The sequence below is a fragment of the Dendrobates tinctorius genome, unplaced genomic scaffold, assembly GCF_039654945.1.
Source record: "Dendrobates tinctorius isolate UK_male_01 unplaced genomic scaffold, ASM3965494v1 ptg000032l, whole genome shotgun sequence".
Lineage (NCBI taxonomy): Eukaryota > Metazoa > Chordata > Amphibia > Anura > Dendrobatidae > Dendrobates > Dendrobates tinctorius.
Genome location: NW_027361700.1, coordinates 41,567,352 through 41,589,972, shown reverse-complemented (window position 1 = coordinate 41,589,972; position 22,621 = coordinate 41,567,352).

Here is a 22,621-nt window from a genome sequence, read left to right as displayed (position 1 = left end):
GTATATGGAGTCCACAATCTGTTCTAGGATAATCTGTGCACCGGGAGGCAAATAGCACTCTGCTTCACCCAAGTCTCTCCGTATGGCTAAGTAGTACTGTACAGCCACATATGGGGTATTGCCACGTTCAGTAGAAATTGTGGGACAAATTTTGGTGCCATGTTTACCCACTTCTTGTGTGAAAATGTAAAATCTGGGGCTAAAACTAAATTTTGATAGTAAAAAGTTAGTTATTTTTTCTTCACTGCTCAATGGTATAAAAGTCTGTGACATACCCGTGGTGTCAATATGATCACTGCACCCTTAGATGAATTCATTGAGAGGTGTAGTTTGTAAAATGGGGTCACTTATGGGGAGTTCTGCTGTTCTGGCATCTCATGGGCTCTCCCAGTGGGTCATGTGACCTCTAACATAGTAACATAGTAACATAGTTAGCAAGGCTGAAAAAAGGCATTTGTCCATCCAGTTCAGCCTTAAATCCCCAGATCTACGTCCTTCTAAAGAACCTAATAACTGTAAGATACAATATTGTTACGTTCCAGGAAGACATCCAGGCTTCTCTTGAACCCCTCGACTGACTTCGCCACCACCACCTCCCCAGGCAAGGAATTCCAGATTCTCACCACCCTAACAGGTTAGAATCCTCTTCTATGTTGGTTGAAAAACATTCTCTCCTCCAGACACAGAAAATGCCCCCTTGTGACTGTCACCTTCCTTGGTATAAACAGATCCTCGGTGAGATATTTGTATTGTCCCCTTATATACCGTATTTTTCGGACTATAAGACGCACTGGACCATAAGACGCACCCCTAATAATAAAAAAATAATAATGTGTCAAATGGGGGTCCGTCTTACAGTCCGAATTCAGCTTACCTGGGAAGGGATCCTGCACAGGTGGAGAAGTAGTCACAGGGGTCATTCAGTGGTCCAGGCTCGTGCGGTGGTGGCGGCTCTGTGCTGGGGCAGCTGCACTGGGGCTGGGGTGGGTGGGCTGTGCAGGGGCAGCAGTGCTGGGGCAGGGGCAGGTGTGGCAGGGGCAGCTGTGCTGGGGCAGGGGCAGCTGTGCTGGGGCAGGTGGGCAGGGGCAGCTGTGCTGGGGCAGGGGCAGCTGTGGCAGGGGCAGCGGCAGCTGTGGCAGGGGCAGCTGTGCTGGGGCAGTTGGGCAGGGGCAGCTGTGCTGGGGCAGGGGCAGCTGTGCTGGGGCAGGGGCAGCTGTGGCAGAGGCAGGGGCAGCTGTGGCAGAGGCAGCTGTGGCAGAGGCAGGTGGGCAGGGGCAGCTGTGGCAGGGACAGGTGGGCTCTGCGGTGCGGTGGTGGTAGCGGGCTGTGCTCCGGTGCAGGGGCGGCGGCTCCGCCGGCGTTTCTTCGCAGCTCGGAGGCCCCCCGCGCACCCCTTGCTGGGCGCCGCCATGTTGCGGTGGCCTCCGGGAGCATGGACGCCGGCAAGATGGCCGCCGGTCCGGGGACGGCGCATGCGCGGCTTCAGATCTCATGCCGAGATCTCGGGGGGCGAGATTCAAATCTCGGCAACGAGATCTCGTCCCCCGAGATCTCGGCACGAGATCTGAAGCCGCGCATGCGCCGTCCCCGGACCGGCGGCCATCTTGCCGGCGTCCATGCTCCCGGAGGCCACCGCAACATGGCGGCGCCCAGCAAGGGGTGCGCGGGGGGCCTCCGGGCTGCGAAGAAACGCCGGCGGAGCCGCCGCCCCTGCACCCGAGCACAGCCTGCTGCCACCACCGCACCGCAGAGTGCCGCCCGCTGCCACCACCGCACCGCAGAGCCTCGCCCGCTGCCACCAGCGCACCAGGTACCGTGCATTGCGACCATAAGACGCACCCCCCACTTTCCCCCAAAATTTTTGGGGAAAAAAGTGCGTCTTATGGTCCGAAAAATACGGTACTTATACATGTTATTAGATCGCTCCTCAGTCGTCTTTTTTCTAGACTAAATAATCCTAATTTTGCTAATCTCTCTGGGTTTTGTAGTTCCCCATCCCCATTATTAATTTTGTTGTCCTCTGTACTCACTCTAGTTCCATTATATCCTTCCTGAGCACCGGTGCCCAAAACTGTACACAGTACTCCATGTGTGGTCTAATCAGGGATTTTTACAGAGGCAGTATAATGCTCTCATCATGTGTATCCAGACCTCTTTTAATGCACCCCATGATTCTGTTTGCCTCGGACCAGAGGTCCGAATAAAATCCAGTGGGTCACAAACTGAGACTGAGGCAGAAATCCCATAGTATATGGAAGAAACAGATTGAATACCCTTATCCAGTACACTCACTCAGCCGGAGCTGAAATCACTATGCCAATCCAAGGTTCCCTGAAGAGTGTATTAAACAAGGATTTGAACTAAATGTACCTATCAGAAAGGTCAATTCAGGTACTCAGAGAACAGGTGTTAACCCTTTAACCCCCAAGGGTGGTTTGCACGTTCATGACCAGGCCAATTTTTACAATTCTGACCACTGTCCCTTTATGAGGTAATAACTTTGAAACGCTTCCATGGATCCTGGTAATTCTGACATTGTTTTCTCGTGACATATTGTACTTCATGTTAGTGGTAAAATTTCATTCAAATAACTTGCGTTTATTTGTGAAAAAAATGGAAATTTGGCACATGTTTACTTTAAATCAGCACAATTTTGGAACCAAAATTTTTTTTTGTTAGGAAGTTATAAGGCTTCAAAGTTGACCAGCAATTTCTCATTTTTGCAACACCATTTTATTTTTACGGACCATATCACATTTGAAGCCACTTTGAGGGGTCTATATGATAGAAAATACCCAAAAGTGACACTATTCTAAAAACTACACCCCTTAAGGTGCTCAAAACCACATTCCAGAAGTTTATTAACCCTTCAGGTGCGTCACAGGAATTTTTTGAATACTTAAAAAAATGAACATTTAACTTTTTTTCCCAAAAAAAATACTTCAGATTCAATTTTTTTTATTTTAGCAAGGGTATCAGGAGAAATTGGACTGCAAAAGTTATGTGGTGAGAACTTTGAACCAACAAGGGCTTCACAGAAGTTTATAACGTACAGCGGTACAATTAAAAAATCATATTTTTTCCACAAAAATGATCTTTTCACCCCAAATTTTTATTTTTCCAATGGTAACAGGACCATAAGGCTGTGTTCACACACAGCTTTTTTTAGCGGTTTTTACCGCGGTTTTCACTATAAAACCACTATAAAACCGCTAAAAATAAGCTTCCCAGTCATTTCTATGCATTTTGCACTTTTTGTGCACATTGATGCGTTTTTTACAGTGAACAAAAACGTATCGCGGGAAAAAACGCAGCATGCTCATTAATTTTGCGGATTTTTCCACGGTTTTGGCTTCTTCCATGCGGTTTGAAACCGCTGCGGAAAAAAACGCATCAAAAACGCATCAAAACCACGCAAAAAACGCGCAAAAACTGCCGCGGAAAAATGGGTGCGGTTTCTGGGAAGGGATTCAGGTTTTTGAGCAGAAATTTTCAGCAACATGTGCACTTAGCCTAAAAGTTATTGTGCAAATTGTCCTGATACCCCATATGTGGGTGTAAACGACTATTTGGGCGCATGGCAGAGCTCAGAAGGGAAGCAGCGCCATTTGACTTTTCTGGCTAGAATTGAGATAAGACACCATGTCGCGATTGGAAAACCCCTGATGTACCAAAACAGTGGAAACCCCCCACAAATGACACCATTTTGAAAACTAGACCCCACAGGAACTTATCTAGATGGTTGGTGAGAACTTTGAACCCCCAAGGGCTTCACAGAAGTTTATAACGTACAGCCGTACAATTAAAAAATCATATTTTTTGCACAAAAATGATCTTTTCACCCCCAATTTTTATTTTTCCAAGGGTAACAGGACCCTAAAAGTTATTGCGCAATTTGTCCTGAGTACGCTGATACCCCATATGTGGGTGTAAACGACTATTTGGGCGCATGGCAGAGCTCGGAAGGGAAGCAGCGCCATTTCACGTTTTTGGCTGGAATTGAGATCGGACACCATGTCGCGTTTGGAAAGCCCCGATGTACCAAAACAGTGAAAAGCCCCCACAAATGACACCATTTTGGAAACTAGACCCCCCAAAGAACTTATCTAGATGTGTGGTGAGCATTTTGAACCCCCCCGTGCTTCACAGAAGTTTATAATGCCCGGGCGTGAAAATAAAAAAATCGTATTTTTTCCACAAACATGATCATTTAGTCACCAATTTTTTTATTTTCCCAAGGGTACCAGGAGAAATTGAACCCCAAAAGTTGTTGTCCAATTTGTCCTGAGTACGCTGATACCTCATATGTGGGAGAAAACTACTGTATGGGCACACGTCGGGGCTCGAAAGGGAAGTAGTGACGTTTTGGAATGCAGGCTTTGATGGAATGCTCTGCGGGTGTCATGTTGCATTTGGAGAGCCCCTAATGTACCTAAACAGTGGAAACCCCCCACAAATGACACCATTTTGGAAATTAGACCCCCTAAGGAACTTATCTAGATGTGTGGTGAGCACTTTGAAACTCCAGTGGCTTCACAGAAGTTTATAACGCCCGGGCATGAAAATAAAAAAATCGTATTTTTTCCAAAAACCTGATCATTTAGTCCCCAATTTTTGTATTTTCCCAAGGGTAACAGGAGAAATTGGACCCCAAAAGTTGTTGTCCAATTTGTCCTGAGTATGCTGATACCTCATATGTGGGAGAAAACTACTGTATGGGCACACGTCGGGGCTCTGAAGGAAAGTAGTGATGTTTTGGAATGCAGACTTTGATGGAATGGTCTGCGGGTGTCATGTGCGTTTGGAGAGACCCTGATCTACCTAAACTATTGAAACTCCCCACAAGTGACCCCATTTTGGAAACTAGACCCCCCACGGAACTTATCTAGATGTGTGGTGAGCACTTTGAACCCACAAGTGCTTCACAGAAGTTTATAACGCCCGGGCGTGAAAATAAAAAAAATCATTTTTTCCACAAAAATGATATTCTTGCCCCCAATTTTTTATTTTCCTAAGGGTAACATGAGAAATTGGACCCCAAAAGTTGTTTTGCAATTTGTCCTGAGGAGGCTGATACCCCATATGTGGGGGTAAAACACTGTTTGGGCGCATGGCAGAGCTTGGAAGGGAAGGAGCGCTGTTTGACTTTTTCAACGCAGAATTGGCTGGAATTGAGATCAGATGCCATGTTGCATTTGGAGAGCACCTGATGTGCCCAAACAGTGGAAACCCCCCAATTATAACTCCAACCCTAACCCCAACACACCCCTAACCCTAATCTCAGCCCTAACCCTAGCCCTAATCCTAGCCCTAACTCTAGCCCTAGCCCTAACCCTAGCCCTAACCCTAGCCCTAACCCTAACCCTAATGGGAAAATGGAAATAAATACATTTTCTTTTAATTTTATTATTTTTCCCTAACTAAGGGGGTGATAACGAGGGGTTTGATTTACTATTTATAGCGGGTTTTTATTTTTGGCAGCTGTCATACGCTAAAAGACGCTTTTTATTGTAAAAATAATTTTTGCATCACCACATATTGAGAGCTATAATTTTTCCATATTTTGACCCACCAAGTCATGTGAGGTCTTATTTTTTGAGGGACAAATTGAAATTTTTATTGGTATCATTTTCGGGCACGTGACATCTTTTGATCGCTTTTTATTCCGATTTTTGGGACGCAGAATGAACAAAAACCAGCGTTTCATGAATTTCTTGTGGGGGGTGCGTTTACACTGTTCCGCCTGCGGTAAAATTGATAAAGCGATTTTATTCTTCGGGTCAGTACGGTTACAGCGATACCTCATTTAGGTCTTTTTTATGTTTTGGCACTTTTATGCAATGAAAACAATTTTATATAAAAAATCATTATTTTTGCATCGCTTTTTTCTGCGAGCTATAACTTTTTTATTTTTTTGCTGATGATGCTGTATGGTGGCTCGTTTTCTGCGGGACAAGATGACGTTTTCAGCGATACCATGGATATTTATATGCATCTTTTTGATCGCGCGTTATTGCACTTTTTGTTTGGCGATATGATAATAAATCATTATTTATTGCTTAGTTTTTTATTTTTATTTTTAGGGGTTCTCTAAAGGGGTTAACAAGTGGGAAAGTTTTATATGGCGGGTCGTTACGGACTCGGTGATACCAAATATGTGTACTTTTATTGGTTTTTGTTTTTTTTTTTATTTCCAAAAAATGAATTTATTAGGGAATATTTTTTTTGTAATTTATTTAGCGATTTTTTTAAAACTATTTTTACACCTTTTTTTTTTTACTTTTATTACATTGTCCCAGGGGGGACATAGCTGTCATGTGACAGATCACTGATCTGTCACATCACAGATCACTGTGACAGATCAGCGATCTGTCACAGGCACTGAACAGGCTTTCCTCATGCCTGTGCTTTGCAGGCACTGAGGAAGCCAGCTTCCTGCAGGCCTCTGAAGGTCCCCGTCGCCATCTTGGATTCGGGGACCTGCAGGGATGAAGCCCCCCGCAGCAACGCTGCACATTGCGCTGCTCTGGGGGGGTCAGGGAAGCACGGAGGGAGCCCCCTCCCTGCCGATGCTTCCCTTTAACCCCTGGTACACCGCGTGCAAGGGGTTAACGTGTTGGGGGTGGTCCGTGACCGCCCCTGACACATTGTGCTGGGTGTCAGCTGTGATAATCAGCTGACACCCGGCCGCGTTCAGCGGCGCTCACCACGTGGGTGCCGCTGATCGCTGTGATGTACTATCCCGTCCCTGGGAATTAAGTCCCAGGGCACATGGATGGGATAGTACGTCACATGACAGAAAGGGGTTAATTGAATGTAGTGATATCAAGGGACCCCCTGGAATGGCACACTGAGTTTAACCTATACAAACCTACAATAACAATACATATAAATATAATACAAAGGTCCTTAAGCGCTTCAACTAGGGATACACCCAGGTATCTATGATTATGGTACCTTTAACCTGAGGTGAGCCTCCTCTCAGGCATAAAGATTGCATAGGCTGCAGCCAGTCCCAAATCTTCAGTGCCAATCAGTTGCAGCAACACAAGGTTTCTCATCTTGTCGTCTGCTGCCGAGCCAAAACGCCGGGGACTTATAGTTCTGTAGCCTCAAGATGCCGTTTCTCCTCCTGTAGTCCTCACAAATTCTCCTAGAAGCAATACGCCTTTTTCTGTATAAAATGTCTGTCCAATATTGCTTCTCAGCTCATCACAACAGGGACTCCACAGAGCTCCACAGTCAGACAGCTCTCAGGAACGCTCAGTCTTTGTTCCACAGCAAGGTTTCAGGCTCCCAAGATGAAGGGTTGTAGTACACAGTCACTTACAGCATTTAATTTCTTTGCTTCTCACAAGCTGTTCCACACACACAGTGTCTCTCAGGGAAGTCTCTCTTCTCTTCTGGAAGCTTCCCTTACAGCTCTAGACAGCCGACACTGGGCCCCACCCCCAGCACACACAGACTCCCGGGCACACACAGCACCTGCTCATAGCTGCAGCAGGCAAACACCACATGGTCCTAGTGCTCTCCTTGTGTAATCACAGTTCACACGCTGCCTGGCACTGGCTGCTCCAGGTAAGTTTATCATTAAGTAGGATCCCCAAGTCCTTCTCCATGTCAGATTTACCCAGTGGTTTCCCATTCAGTGTGTAATGGTGATATTGATTCCTTCTTCCCATGTGTATAACCTTACATTTATCATTGTTAAACCGCATCTGCCGCCTTTTGGGCCAAGTTTCCAACTTATCCAGATCCATCTGTAGCAGAATACTATCTTCGCTTGTATTGACTGCTTTACATAGTTTTGCATCTGCAAATATCAATATTTTACTGTGTAAACCTTCTACTAGATCAGTAACCCACTGGTCACAGAGACCCAGTTAGAGAATATACCATTTATAACCACCCTCTGCTGTCTATCATTAAGCCAGTTACTTACCCATTTACACACATTTTCCCCCAGACCCAGCATTCTCATTTTGTGTACCAATCTCTTGTGTGGCACGGTATAAAACGCTTTGGAAAAATCAAGATATACCACATCCAATGACTCACCTTGGTCCAGTCTATAGCTTACCTCTTCATAAAAACAAATTAGATTGGTTTACAGGAGCAATTCCTCATAAACCCATGCTGATATGGCGTTAACAGTTATTCTCATTGAGATAATCCAGAATAACATCCCTCAGAAACCCTTCAAATATTTTGCCGACAATAGAGGTTAGACTTACTGGCCTATAGTTTCCAGGTTCACTTTTAGAGCCCCTTTTTGAATATTGGTACCATATTTGCTATGCGCCAGTCCTGTGGAACAGACTCCGTCGCTATAGAGTCCCTAAATATAAGAAATAATGGCTTGTCTATTACATTACTTAGTTCTCTTAGTACTCGTAGGTGTATGCCATCCAGAACCAGAGATTTATCTATTTTAATCTTATTTAGCTGGTTTTGCACATCTTCTTGGGATAGATTGGTGCCCCTTAATATAAGGTTTTCTTTGTCTCTCGGCATTTAACCTAGCATTTCATTTTCCACCGTGAATACCGTGGAGAAGAAGGTGTTTAATATATTAGCTTTTTCCTCGTCATCTACAACCATTCTTTCTTTACAATTTTTAAACGGTCCTACACTTTCACTTATGATTCTTTTTACTATTGATATAGTTGAAGAACAGTTTGGGATTAGTTTTACTTAGCAATGTACTTCTCTGTTTTCTTTTTGGCTGCTTTAATTAGTTTTTTAGATAAAGTATTTTTCTCCTTATATTTTTTTTGAGCTTCAACGGTGCCATCCTGCTTTAGTAGTTTAAATGCTTTCTTTTTAGTGTCAATTGCCCCTCTTACTTCTTTGTTTAGCCACTCTTTGTTTCCTATTTCTTGTCCTTTTATTCCCACAAGGTATAAACCGCTCACAGTGCCTATTTAGGATGTTCTTAAACATTTCCCATTTCTTATCTGTACTAAGGGCATCTCTAAATGTACTGTCACACTTAGCGATGTACCAGCGATCCCGACCAGCGATATGACGCGGTCAGGATCGCTGGTACATCGCTAAGTGGTCGCTAGTGAGCTGCCACACAGGCAGATCTCACCTGCGAAATCGCTGGGGACGGGGGTCGCTACTTACCTGTCACACTAAGCGATCCTGCATCCTCCCGCCCGGCTCCACGCTCGTCGCTCGTCTCTCCACAGGAAGCGCCGCAGGAAGCTGACGACGAAAAACAGTCCAGGACGTTCTCGCGCGATCAGCGATAACCAGCGGGGGAGCCGGTCGGAGGTAAGTATCAGACACAGCGATGTCGCTAGCAATATCGTAATAACGTCACAAGTTATAGCGATATTGCTAGCGATATCGCTTAGTGTGACAGTACCTTTAGCTGGTCAAACTTTGCCTTCCAAAAGTTCAGTGTTTTAGTGACTCCCTGACAAGTCCCCCTAGTGAAAGACAAGTGAAACTGTACAATATTGTGGTCGCTATTTCCTAGATGTCCGACAACCTGCAGATTTGTTATTCTGTCAGGTCTATTAGATAGTATTATGTCTAAAAGTGCTGCTCCTCTGGTTGGATTCTGTACCAATTGTGAAAGATAATTTTTCTTGGTTATTAGCAGAAACCGGTTGCCATTATAGGTTTTGCAGGTCTCTGTTTCCCAGTTAATATCTGGGTAGTTAAAGTCCCTCATAACAAGGACCTCATTATGGGCTGCAGCTTCATCTATCTGCCTTAGTAGTAGACTTTCCACGATTTCTGTTATATTTGGGGGTTTGTAACAGACCCCAATGAGAATTTTGTAACTGTTTTTCCCTCCATGTATTTCGACCCATATGGACTCGACATCCTCATTCCTTTCGCTAATATCCTCCCTTAAAGTGGACTTTAGACAAGACTTTTCGTAAAGACAAACCCCTTGTCCTCTCTGATTTTTAAGATCTTTTCTAAACAGACTGTAACGCTGTAAGTTAACTGCCCAGTCACAGCTTTCATCTAACCATGTCTCGGTTATTCCCACTATGTCACAGTTACCTGTAGATATTTCTGCTTCTAGCTCATCCATCTTGTTTGTCAGGCTTCTGGCATTTGTGAGCATGCAATTTAGAAGATTTTGTTTTGTTCCAATCTCCTCCCTGTGGATTGTTTTAGAAATTTGTCTTGGGTCTTCTTTGTTGCACCACATATTCTGCATCAGAATATTTTCTGGCTTCACATTCGAGTCTAATGTTTATCTTCTCGTCCTCTCTTCTTCTAGTTTAACGCCCTCCTGATGGGTGTAGAGAGTCTTCTGGTGAAAATGTGTTTCCCAGGTTTGTTAAGGTGTAGGCCATCTCTGGCAAGGAGTCCGTCGTACAGGTAATTCACACCGTGGTCCAGGAATCTGAATCCTTGTTGTCTGCACCATCATCTTAGCTAGCTCGCATCAAGGATCCTGTTCCATCTCCTGGTCCATGCCCGTCTACTGGAAGGAGAGAAGAAAAAACTACTTGTGTATCCAGTTCCTTTACTTTCTTCCCCAACTCTTCAAAGTCCTTGCAGATTGTCAGTAGGTCCTTCCTCGCTGTGTCATTGGTGCCAACATGTATCAGAAGAAATGGGTGGACATCCTTGGAACCGATATCAGTCACATTCTTGATTTTCGGACCTAGGAGGCAGCATAATTCTATTGCGGTTATGTCCGGTCTGCAGATGGCTGTTTCTATGCCTCTCATTAGTGAGTCTCGCACCACTACCGCTCTTCTTCACTTCTTGGCTGTACTTTTTGTTTTCACTTCTGGGTGTTGCTGTGTACCCTTTTCTTCTTTGCTTGCTGGTAGTGCCTCATCCTTAGGTGTGCCATCTTTGTCCTCCACAAGGCCTTGGTGTTGGTTTCTCAGTTGTGTGGTTGGTGATGTTTCAATGGACTTCTTGCTTATTTTGGTCACATGCTTCCACTCGTCTGCTTTTGGAGGTTCTCTGACACTTTCTTCACCTTCTGTGACCAGTAGAGATGCTTCTGTTCCATCTAGGAAGTCTTCATATCTCAAGGGTTGTCACATTGTAGAAGGATCATCTTTATTCTCATTTGCACAAGGAAAGACTATAAGCAATGGGATAAAACTGAATGGGAGGAGACACAGATTAGATATTAGAAAAAATTTTTTGACAGTTAGGGTGATCAATGAGTGGAACAGGCTGCCACGAGAAGTGGTGAGTTCTCCTTCAATTTAAGTCTTCAAATAGAGGCTGGACAGACATCTGTCTGGGATGATTTAGTGAATTCCTTGTTATCCTCTTTGAGATGATTCTACTCCTTCATTGGAGTCCAGCTGTGTATAATTATACTGATAGTACTTGAATTGGAAAGGCACACACCTGTCTATATAAGAGCTCACAGCTCACAGTGCATGTCAGACCAAATGAGAACTGGCCAAGGAGCTCAGAGAAAGAATTGTGGCAAGACACACATCTGGCCAAGGATACAAAAGAATTTCTGCAGTACTCAAGGTTCCTAAGAGCACAGTGGCTTCCATAATCCTTAAATGGAAGAAGTTTGGGACCACTAGAAGTCTTCCTAGACCTGACGGTCCAGCCAAACTTAGCAATCGTGGGAGAAGAGCCTTGGCGAGAGAGGTAAAGAACCCCAAGATCACTGTGGCTGAGCTCCAGAGATGCAGTAGGGAGATGGGAGAAAGTTCTACAATGTCAACTATCACTGCAGCCCTCCACCAGTTGGGCCTTCATGGCAGAGTGGTCAGATGGAAGTCACTTCTCAATGCAAGACATATGAAAGCCCGCATAGAGAGTGCTGAAAAACACACAAAGGACTCCCAGACTATGATAAATAGGATTCTCTAGTCTGATGAGCAAAGATAGACATTTTTGGTGATAATTCTAAGTGGTATCTGTGGAGAAAACCATGCACTACTCATCACCTGCCCAATACAATCCCAACAGAGAAACATGGTGATGGCAGCATCATGCTATGGGGGTCTTTTTCAGCTGCAGGGACAGGCCGACTGGTTGCAATTGAAGGAAACATGAATGCGGCCAAGTACAGCGATATCCTGGATGAAAACCTCTTCCAGAGTGCTCTGGACGTCAGACTTGGCCAAAGGTTTACCTTCCAACAAGACAATGACCCTAAGCACACAGCTAAAAAAAACAAAGGAGTGGCTTTGGAAAAACTCTGTGACCATTCTTGACTGGCCCAGCCAGAGCCCTGACCTAAATCCAATTGAGCATCTCTGGAGAGACCTGAAAATGGCTGTCCACCAACGTTCGCCATCCAACCTGACGGAACTGGAGAGGTTCTGCAAGGAAGAATGGCAGAATATCCCCAAATCCAGGTGTTAAAAACTTGTTGCATCATTCCCAAGAAGACTCATGGCTGTACTAGATCAAAAGGGTGCTGCTACTCAATACTGAGCAAAGGGTCTGAATACTTATGACCATGTGATATTTAGTTTTTTCTTTTTTAATAAATTTGCAAACATTTCTGCATTTGCTTTTTTTTCAGTCAAGATGGGGTGCAGAGTGTACATTAATGAGAAAGAAATGAACTTTTTTGAATATACCAAATGGCTGCAATGAAAGAAAGAGTGAAACATTTAAAAGGGTCTGAATACTTTCTGTACCCACTGTGTGTCACCATAATAACATATTACAAACTAGTCCTGTGTAGTCTCACTGTGCAATAATATTTCCTTCCATCTATATGCTACTTCTTGCAAACTATTTGATTGTAAGTTATCAGGAAGTAAGATCCAGATGAAAGGGAGTATGACTGAAGGATAAGGATGCACTGGGTTTGTTTTGTAGTCTATTTCTGCTGAGACACATGTCTGCATGGGAGCTGTAAATGCAAAACTGTGGGAAATTGTTTTATAATGGGATGTCTGGAAAAAAAAAGGCAACTCCTTCACTGATCCTTCCTGTTCCTGTTCTGATGATCCCGTGGCATTCCCTAATCTTTAATTCATGGTACTGTCTCAAAACACAGAAAACTCAAGACTCCCCTATATTGTTTTGAGGTTGAAACGTTGCTTGTCTCTCCTGCGTTGGTGATGGAAGGGTAAAGAAAATAATTTTTTGTACCGTGAATGCTTCTGCCATCTTTACCTGTCGTTTGAATTTGATGTATTGTATTGTGGGCTGTACTTCTCTTTGGCCTCTGTGAATACCATAATTTTACTCAATGTTAAAGGTTGTTGTGGTCCTAACTGATTTTTCACACTAGCCGTGACGTCAGTGAGGTGACTGGAGTTCATTGGTTATGAACTTCGCTCATTTGCGGCAGGCTGAGCGGATGTTCTGCCTGCGGCCGGACTGTGGAGCCCAGGGCAAAGGGATAGTTTGTGGGCGCCCTCCCTTCCTCCTTCCTTGTGGGTTATACTGTGCTGATGGGTAGCATAGGGTTAAGGCAGTGGTTCCCCTCCCCTGTGTGAGCAAGGGCGAATGGGAAAGAATTTCCGGTCAGATAAGGAGAGGCCCATGTGACATCCGGCCTCTCCTCAGCGCTGGGACCCGGAGGCGGTTGTCATTTCACGCTGCCTGCTGGTGAGAGATGGCCGACCGCACAGCAGATGCTGTGAGAGATAGGATTAGGAGGGAGGGAGTCTCATGGCTCGCCGCGCTGCTGTGTGAGCAGGAGCTCATCTCCCCCCCTGCACAAGACACTGATAGCGGTGGCCAGCGGCCCGCAAGGCGTACCCGCCCACCGGAACGTTATAGCTCCGCCCACATGACATCACAGCGCATGCGCACGGGCACTTCATGCTTGCCTTTGCCTATCACTCCCCCCGCCATCTTGAAACACATGCAGCGGCCGGTACTGTGTTAAGGAGCGAGGAGACCTCACCACTGCATACTACACAGACAATTAACCTCATCGAGCACCTTCTGCAGTAATTAATGCCCCATCCACTACTATTAACCCTTCCATGGCAGCTCCTGTGCTAGGGGCCACAGAGGAGGGAACACAGGACCTTTTAATGTCACCTTCAAGGGTGGTCCTCACCGGGCAAAATATGGCAGGAGGAACAGGTGAGGCACTGATGCTGCCTGCGTCTACCCTCACTGTGGTTCCCAACATGTCCCACGCTAACGTATTTAGTGCAGGGGCCCCGACCCTCAGTCGCCGTAGGAGGGGTCGCGGAAGCCGCACTAGAGTTTCATCCTGTGCATCCTGTTCGTCTGACACATCGGATCGGCACGGCGGGCGAGGTCGCGCAAGGCAACATCGCCATTCCGCAAGACGTTCCCGGTCCTCCAGGCGAAGCGGCCGCTCCAGGTCTTACCGTTGAGACATCTGGGGAATCGCGCCGTCATCACCGCAGCCTGAGACGTTCCAGAGAACACCGTTCTAGGACTGAAGATTTAACGCCGTCTCAGCCCGCCACTGTTCCTCCGTCTGCAGCGAGCGGTGAGTACCCATATGCTGGGGCATGGGGGGACGCGGCGGCAGCACCAGCGCTTAGGGCCTTGTTAAGCCAGCTTCGCATGCAGGGTCAGGGTAGGAGGATTTTAGTGAATCCTGCGGTTTTAAATGCTGCCGCTCCCAAGCCTCCCCCAGTGCTGGCTAGCGTGCACAAAGATGCTTATTTTTGTGGCCTTTCACCTCTGGGGGCGCACTTAGATGCGGAAACAAAGGAAAAAATATGGTTGAATGATTACGTCGACATTTGGGCCCTGGTGTCCACGGACCAGAGTACCGTGGATAAGGAGCGTCGGGTACAGGATAGAGTTTTTGACCGAAAGCCAAGAGTTGCAAAGACAATCAATAATTGGTTGCAAGCAATCTTTGTGCTGGGCTCGGTTATGGGCGAGAAGCATCCGGAAAGGTGTTCGGAGCTTTTCCCTTATATCGACTCAATTTATAACTCGTATAAAACACATGGTGGATCGGCATGGTGGAGGTACGACGTGGATTTCAGACGCCGGTTGGCCTTGCAGCCAACTTTGGGTTGGGGTGTGAAGGCCACGGACGTTTGGCTCCGCCTAATGATGGCACAGAAACCCGCGTCGTTCTTTCTACCAGCGGCCTCGGCCTCAGCAACCGGTGGGGGGGCCGGTACCCCAATAAGGAGGCAGCGGCCTTGTTGCGTTTTGGTTTTTCGTTCGGTTTCTTTATTCCTTGTAACTTTTGCAGCCATCCGTCGTTTGCACCGAACTTAAAATCGGCTAGAGAATTTCCGGAAGTTTTGTTGGAAAAGATTCAAAAAGAGGTAAACGCTGGCAGAATAGCTGGCCCCTTTTCTACTCCGCCTTTTCACTACCTGAGAATTTCCCCTTTGGGACTAGTTCCAAAAAAAGAAGAGGGTAAGTTTCGCCTGATTCAACACCTCTCGTACCCAAAAGGCGAATCTGTTAACGACGGTATTCCCGACGAAGATGCATCCGTGTCATACGTTTTGTTTGACAGGGCTGTGTCTTTAGTAAGGAAAGCCGGAAAAGGGGCTTTACTGGCAAAGACCAACATTGAGTCCGCATTCCGGCTTTTGCCGGTTCACCCTGATTGCCACCATCTTTTAGGCTGTTTTGTAGATGGAAGTTACTTTAATGACATGTGCCTCCCTATGGGATGCTCGATTTCGTGTCATTATTTTGAACAATTTGGAACTTTTTTGGAGTGGGTCATTCGGAGCGCTTCTGGCCTTTCGTCAGTTATGCATTAGTTAAGATGACTTCTTTTTCGTAGGTCCAGCTAATTCTGATGTATGCCACCAGCTCCTTGATAAGTTTTGTTTCCTAATGAGAGAATTTAGGGTTCTGTTGTCAAAGGAAAAAACATTCCCCCCCGGTCACCAGGCTCTCATTTTTGGGCATTGAGGTTGATTCTGAAGAAATGGTTTTTCGACTTCCGTAAGACAAGGTTCAGAAACTCAAAGATCTGTTAGAAGGATTCTGCTCGGTGCGGAAGGTTACGCTAAAACAAATGCAAGTGTTGCTAGGCCTCCTTGTTTTTGAATCCAAAGTCCAAAGGGCAGCACGGTGGCTCAGTGGGGTCCTGGGTTCGAATCCCACCAAGGACAACATCTGCAAGTAGTTTGTATGTTCTCACCGTGTTTGCGTGGGTGTCCTCCAGGTACTCCGGTTTCCTCCCACACTCCAAAGACATACTGATAGGGAATTTAGATTGTGAGCCCCATCGGGGACAGTGAAAATGTGTGAAAACTGTAAAGCGCTGCGGAATATTATTATATTATTATGCCTATGGGCAGGATTTTTTCTAGGCGTTTATCGCTTGCGACGAGGGGTGTTAAGCTTCCGCACCACTGAATTCGCATTAAGCCGAGTATGAGAGATGTCCTGTTGATTTGGAAGGAATTTTTATCATCATACAATGGTCACATGTGCTTTCAGGCCCCGGAAATTACCAACAATGATGTCTCTCTTTTTGCCGACGCAGCAGGATCTTCTGGCTTTGGTGTAATTTTTGGCACGGAATGGTGCGCGGAGGCGTGGCCCAATTCTTGGGTATCCCGAGGATGGGTTCGGAACTTGACCCTTTTGGAACTTTTTCCCATTGTCTGTGCAATCGACATATGGGGCGACTCCATGAGTAACTGCAGAATTCGCTTCTGGTCAGATAACATGAGCGTCGTACAATCCATCAATTCCTTGTCATCTTCGTTAATGCCGGTTGTTAAACTCCTTCGTTTTTTAGTGTTGAAATGTTTGCGTTTAAACATTTGGTTCAGAGCGCAGCATGTCCCTGGGGTGAATAACACTGTTGCTGATTCTTTGTCTCGTTTTCATTGGCAGAAATTTTGAGAGACCTGTCCCAGCGCCCAACTGGAGGGGCGACCCTGCCCACTCAGCATGTGGGAGGTAGTGGAGCCGGACTAATGCCCCTAGTACAGATGTCCTTAGCACAGTCTACATGGAGGGCTTATGGTAAGCCCTGGAATCAGTGGTTACAGTTTGTTGGTCAGAGGTCGTTGGACTCCTCAGATTCTCTTTTGGAAACCCTGTCGGAATTTTTGTTACACCTCCGTCAGCAAGGGGTGTCAGGCACAGTGGCGCGCCACCGCTTAGCAGGCTTATCTTTTTTCTTTAAATTAAACGGCTTACCAAATGTCACAAGAACCATTATTATCCAGCAAGCGGTGAAGGGATGGGTTAGAGAACGCGCTCGAGGCGACAGCAGAAGGCCCATTTCATTCCTTTTACTATTACGAATCATCGGGGTTCTGCTGGAGGTCACATTGTCAACTTTCGAGAGGTCTCTTTGTGCAGCCGTTTTTGCCATTGCTTTTTTCAAGGCTTTCCGTGTAGGTGAACTAGTAGCTGCTAAGAATGGCATAGAAAGTGTGCTCCTGTGGGAAGATGTGGTCATAGAAGGTGACACGTTGCGCATGAGAGTCCGGAAATCGAAGACAGATGTTGCTGGTGTTGGCTCGTGGATTACTGTTTGCGCTATATTAGGACCGGTGTTTCCACTTGGTTTAGTCAGTTCATACTTAGCTGTCAGGTGCAATGGTTTTTCTTTTTTAGCGCATGAGGACGGGTCATCGGTCACCAGATACCAATTTCAAACGATATTACGTAAATGCTTGGTGTCTTTGGGTTTCCCTTCACAGGAATTTGGTACACACTCCTTTAGAACTGGAGCGGCGACTGAGGCGGCAAGGGCTGGTTTTTCTGGACCTGATATAATGCGCATTGGAAGATGGAACTCACAATGTTATGCGAGATATGTTCACCCTGACCTTCTTTTTCATTAACATTGTATTTCTTTACAGAAGAAAGGCGACCGGCTGTGTGGATCATAGGTCATTCTTACGTTTATTGGGCTGCTCGGAGAGCGGAAGTCAGGCCGGGAGGTCGGTGCCTAGGCTTCCTCAACTGCGATGTATTCTGGAGAGGAGTAAGGGGCCTGACCTGGCCTCAGGTGCTACCCAAAGTAGTCCAAATTGTGCAAGCGACGACGTCCCCGGTTGTACTAGTGCTTCACGCAGGTGGGAACGACATATGTTCCTATCGATTAGCTGAGTTGTTCACCATGATGTGCTCTGATGTGGACCGTTTTCATGCCATTTTTTCAGAGTTGGTTATTGTTTGGTCTGAAATTGTTCCGCGGGTGGCTTGGCAAGGCACCAGGGATTGGGGGGTGGTTGAGCAGCCCAGGCGCACGCTCAATGCACGTATGGCCCGATTTGTTCATTTCAGGGCTGGGATTATAGTTTGTCACAGGCAATTAGAGGGAGAGAACACTGGATTAATGTTGCCTGGCGGGGTCCACCTGACCGATATTGGCTTGGACATTTTCCTGGCGGGAATTCATGAGGGGATTAAGCATGCTTTTTTCTTGCTGGGGGGGGTCGGAGCATAGTGTAGGACTCTCTGCTCCTCCTTGGCGCTAAGTCAAGTGTATTAAGACCTTGCGGGCACATAGGCTGTTACGCACTTTGGGAGTCCGACACGCACCACGCTTCGTGTCTGGCGGTTTTGTTATTTGAACGTTATGTTAACGTAAGCACTGGAGCGAGAGAGGGTTTTTCCTTAATGCTGTGACCTTTCTTACCCATCAAAAGATTTACAAAATATATAAAGACGTTATTTAAATGGAGAAAGTTCAATAAAAGAAGTTATATGTTTGGAATAAAATTGGTGAGATTGTTTCATTGGTCCAGGTGAGGGTGTCAGGGGATGTGGGTCTGTGTTGGGTCTCATCAGTCCTTGTGGCAGGCTGAGCGGATGTTCTGCCTGCGGCCGGACTGTGGAGCCCAGGGCAAAGGGATAGTTTGTGGGCGCCCTCCCTTCCTCCTTCCTTGTGGGTAATACTGTGCTGATGGGCAGCATAGGGTTAAGGCAGTGGTTCCCCTCCCCTGTCTGAGCAAGGGCAAATGGGAAAGAATTTCCGGCCAGGGGAAGGTAGATAAGGAGAGGCCCATGTGACATCCGGCCTCTCCTCAGCGCTGGGACCTGGAGGCGGTTGTCCCACCCCCCTTTTGTTTATATGCTCACGATTGAACGGTTTATGGTTAAGTCACAGCTGCGCTAAGTCAAGTGTATTAAGACCTTGCGGGCACGAGGGCTGTTACGCGCGTTGGGAGTCCGACGCACACCACGCTTCGTGTCTGGCGGTTTTGTTATTGGAACGTTATGTTAACGTAAGCACTGGAGTGAGAGAGGGTTTTTTCCTTAATGCTGTGACCTTTCTTACCCATCAAAAGATTTACAAAATATATAAAGACATTATTTAAATGGAGAAAGTTCAATAAAAGAAGTTATATGTTTGGAATAAAATTGGTGTGATTGTTTCATTGGTCCAGGTGAGGGCGTCAGGGGATGTTGGTCTGTGTTGGGTCTCATCAGTCTGTTTCTCACAGCAACGCGAGGCACTGATGCTGCACTCGCATCATGCCAACGTTCAACATGGTAACTAGATGTAGCAGAGCTAGATTCATCAAAGGACAAATGGATTATCTTCTTGTCGGAGAGGTGAGGAACATGGTTGTTTATTTATATTTTTCTTTTACTGGGACATTGGCAGCGCTGAGATCTCATCTCCTGAGATCTTGGTGCCGAGAAATCCATCTGCGCATGCGCAGCCCCCAGCAGCCAATTTCCCTGAGTCCACCGCATGTTTTGGGTTGTCTTTATGATTTAAAAAGAGAAAGCACAGTAATTTGACAATAAATGGCTTCACCCAACCACCAATCATGAGTGGAGAAATAGTTTTGGTGCTATCATTCATATTCTCTGAAAAAGGCCAAGAAAACAAAAATTTTGCTAGATATGTAAACTTTTGAGCACAACTGTATCTCACAGTCTCTGTCATAAACTGGTGCTCCATGGTTGCACCTCTTAACTGAAGCTCAGCCCTAGGATAATGGCTATTCACTACACTAACACATCTTCCATGGGTGTCCTACAATTTCTTTGCTTTAGCTTCTGTCTGCAACTGAGCAATGAATGGAGAAACAATAGTCCCTATTTAAAGGCACCTTTTTTCTATGTCACAGGGGATGTCCTACTGGTTAGCACCTACTTAAGCCCATGCTCTCTGACAATTGACTGACTCTGGTTTAGAGCCATTCCCTTGTTTATTGTGACTCTTCAACCTCCCCATACTGAGTGGTGGCAGTGTACATTGTGATTGTCACTCAGGGCCAGGTAGCAGTAGAACCCTGTTAAAATAATAAGTATTATTTAGATAACCAGCTCAATCCACATGGTCAATACTAAACTTCCTGAAAGATCATCTATAAATAAAGTGACAGTTCTTAGTATTATTTTTATATGGCACTATTATTTAGACATGCCTATATAATGTGAGCACTGTGCTTGTTTAACTAGTTGGGCTAAATTACTACAAAAAATATGATTTTACCCCTTTCCCTGTCTAATGTAAGAGAGGGTCCCCAAACATTATGATTCCGATCCTTTGCCAATCTTGACCAAGTCTTGCCTGAAGCAAGTTCTTCTCTTGTAGGCAGTAGTGGGATTCAAATTTTTAACAACAGGTTCTGTGTTTGTGTGGAGGAAAGCCACACCCATTTTAAGCCACACCCATTTTAAGCCACACCCATTATTAAGCCACACCCATTATTACGCCACACCCATTTACATGCACCTTTTCATCAAACATATACAAGTAGGGGCGCAGTCAAGGAGCTGTTCCCTATAGGCAGCACAGGTCCCCAATAGGCATCACAGGTCCCCAAAAGGCAGCACAGGTCCCCAATAGACAGCATTGTTCCCCAATAGGCAGCACAGGTCCCCAATAGACAGCATTGTTCCCCAATATGCAGCACAGGTCCCAATAGGCAGCATTGTTCCCCAATAGGCAGCACAGGTCCCCAATAGGCAGCATTGTTCCCCAATAGGCAGGCACAGGTCCCCAATAGGCAACATAGGTCCCCAATAGACAGCATTGCTCCCCAATAGGCAGTGCAGGTCCCCAATAGACAGCATTGTTCCCCAATAGGCAGCATTGTTCCACAATAGGCAGCACAGGTCCCCAATAGACAGCATTGTTCCCCAATAGACAGCGCAGGTCCCCAATAGGCAGCATTGTTCCCCAATAGGCAGTGCAGGTCCCCAATAGACAGCATTGTTCCCCAATAGACAGCATTGTTCCCCAATAGGCAGCATAGGTCCCCAATAGACAGCATTGTTCCCCAATAGGCAGTGCAGGTCCCCAATAGGCATCATAGGTCCCCAATAGACAGCATTGTTCCCCAATAGGCAGCACAGGTTCCCAATAGGCAGCATTGTTCCCTATAGGCAGCACAGGTCCCTAATAGGCAGGCACAGGTCCCTAATAGGCAGGCACAAGTCCCCAAATGGCAGGCATAGGTCGCTAGTAGGCAGCACAGGTTCCCAATAGGCAGGCACAGGTCCCTAATAGGCAGGCACAGGTCCCTAATAGGCAGGCACAGGTCCCCAATAGGCAGAACAGGTCCCCAATAGGCAGGCACAGGTCCCCAATAGGCAGGCACAGGTCCCTAATAGGCAGGCACAGGTCCCTAATAGGCAGTACAGGTCCTCAATAGGCAGGCACAGGTCCCCAATAGGCAGGCACAGGTCCCCAATAGGCAGGCACAGGTCCCCAATAGGCAGCATAGGTCCCCAATAGACAGCATTGTTCCCCAATAGGCAGTGCAGGTCCCCAATAGACAGCATTGTTCCCCAATAGGCAGCATTGTTCCCCAATAGGCAGCACAGGTCCCCAATAGACAGCATTGTTCCCCAATAGAAAGCGCAGGTCCCCAATAGGCAGCATTGTTCCCCAATAGGCAGTGCAGATCCCCAATAGACAGCATTGTTCCCCAATAGACAGCATTGTTCCCCAATAGGCAGCATAGGTCCCCAATAGACAGCATTGTTCCCCAATAGGCAGTGCAGGTCCCCAATAGGCATCATAGGTCCCCAATAGACAGCATTGTTCCCCAATAGGCAGCACAGGTTCCCAATAGGCAGCATTGTTCCCTATAGGCAGCACAGGTCCCTAATAGGCAGGCACAGGTCCCTAATAGGCAGGCACAAGTCCCCAAATGGCAGGCATAGGTCGCTAGTAGGCAGCACAGGTTCCCAATAGGCAGGCACAGGTCCCTAATAGGCAGGCACAGGTCCCTAATAGGCAGGCACAGGTCCCCAATAGGCAAAACAGGTCCCCAATAGGCAAAACAGGTCCCCAATAGGCAGGCACAGGTCCCTAATAGGCAGGCACAGGTCCCTAATAGGCAGTACAGGTCCTCAATAGGCAGGCACAGGTCCCCAATAGGCAGGCACAGGTCCCTAATAGGCAGGCACAGGTCCTTAATAGGCAGGCACAGGTCCTCAATAGGCAGCACAGGTCCCCAATAGGCAGGCACAGGTCCCTAATAGGCAGAACAGGTCCCAAATAGGCAGGCACAGGTCCCTAATAGACAGTACAGGTCCCCAATAGGCAGAACAGGTCCCCAATAGGCAGGCACAGGTCCCCAATAGGCAGGCACAGGTCCCTAATAGGCAGGCACAGGTCCCTAATAGGCAGTACAGGTCCTCAATAGGCAGCACAGGTCCCCAATAGGCAGGCACAGGTCCCTAATAGGCAGAACAGGTCCCAAATAGGCAGGCACAGGTCCCTAATAGGCAGGCACAGGTCCCTAATAGGCAATACAGGTCCTCAATAGGCAGGCACAGGTCCCTAGTA